The 1,419-nt window shown below is 51.2% G+C and overlaps 1 non-coding gene across 1 annotated transcript; it reads left to right on the forward strand.

Moving 5' to 3' along the window:
- The first annotated feature begins 636 nt into the window (after positions 1-636).
- Trnat-ugu (transfer RNA threonine (anticodon UGU)) lies at positions 637-711 on the forward strand. The gene has a single exon. It is a non-coding gene; the product is annotated as a tRNA-Thr (tRNA).
- Positions 712-1,419: the final 708 nt, after the last annotated feature.

Raw genomic sequence — 1,419 nt, forward strand, 5'->3', positions numbered from 1 at the left:
AAGCAATGTCATCATTCTGAAAGGAAAACGAATCAACACAAGTATGTATCTGTCTCTGGGGACCCTGCAGATAGCTTTTCCTCGACACGATGACATCTACCAGCAGGACAAAACAACGTTTCTCACAGCTCGTAGTGTACGTGCTTGGTTCGAAAAGCACCAAGATGGTTTAATATACTGCCCTTGCATCAAACCCCCTGGATTTCAAACCAATCGAGAATCAGTGCGACCACCTCCATCGGCTGTTCGTGCTATCGATCCTCAGGTGAAACCTCGCACTGGAATAGGCATGACTCCAGTCTCTCTCGGAATGAAATGATAATTAAATGGACACCCTAGCTGCAAACAGGCGTTGATGTACTTCATTGGGGACACGTTGAAAATGTGTGGCCCGACCGGGACTCGAACCCGGGATCTCCTGCTTACATGGCAGACGCTCTATCCATCTGAACCACCGTGGGCACAGAAGATAGTGCATCTGCAGGGACTTATCCCTTGCACGCTCCCCATGAGATCCACATGCCCAACATGTCCACACCACTACATTCGTAGTGCACCTAATAGATGTTTGCCCATCATACTCATTACTCGTGGCAGATTAATCTACAAACTCCATGCAGACGCACTATCCTCTGTGCCCACGGTGGCTCAGATGGATAGGGCGTCTGCCATGTAAGCAGGAGATCCCGGGTTCGAGTCCCGGTCGGGGCACACATTTTCAACATGTCCCCAATGAAGTACATCAACGCCTGTTTGCAGCTAGGGTGTCCATTTAATTATCATTTCATTTCTAGCAAAGCTGCATGATCATCAACGGTAACTGTTCTTTCGGGAACAGATACTACCGTCATATATACTCTCTCGGAATCTTCCAGAACCACATTGACCCACTTCCTGCACGTCCGTGCTGCGAAAGATGGTTATTCAAGCTTCTAACAGGTGTTTACGTTAATGTGAGTGGACCAACATGGTGTTAAGCAGTCGGCGATAATGGTTTCGCGCGTTAGTGTATTTGATACGGGAACCGTTGTAAAACACAGTGCTGCAAGACCTGGGAACTGGAATGCGCCATGTGACAGGCATCTCACCATCTCATCACTGCCAGATGCGCCGATAAGAGTGTCTCGCCAGTCCTGCAGTCGCCAGCCACGACGATTTCCTGAACGACTTCCCAGCAACGCGACTTTTCGAGCTACTCCGTTAGACATTGTGACGAGAGCACTAACTTCGCAATCAAGCAGGTATCTCTGATTCAGCTGCTCGTGAATGTAGCTGCTGCACCGGTTGCGCCGCTAGCCGGTCTAGCGTGGTGTTTTACGCGGTTTGCGCGGCATCCAGTGAAGGGCCTGCCAGCCTGCGAGCTCGGCCGAGCTGAGGTGAGCCGAGGTCGGCGACCCCGCGTCGCGTCGCGGCGGCGGA

The sequence above is a fragment of the Schistocerca cancellata genome, chromosome 3 (assembly GCF_023864275.1).
Source record: "Schistocerca cancellata isolate TAMUIC-IGC-003103 chromosome 3, iqSchCanc2.1, whole genome shotgun sequence".
NCBI classification, from domain to species: Eukaryota; Metazoa; Arthropoda; class Insecta; order Orthoptera; family Acrididae; genus Schistocerca; species Schistocerca cancellata.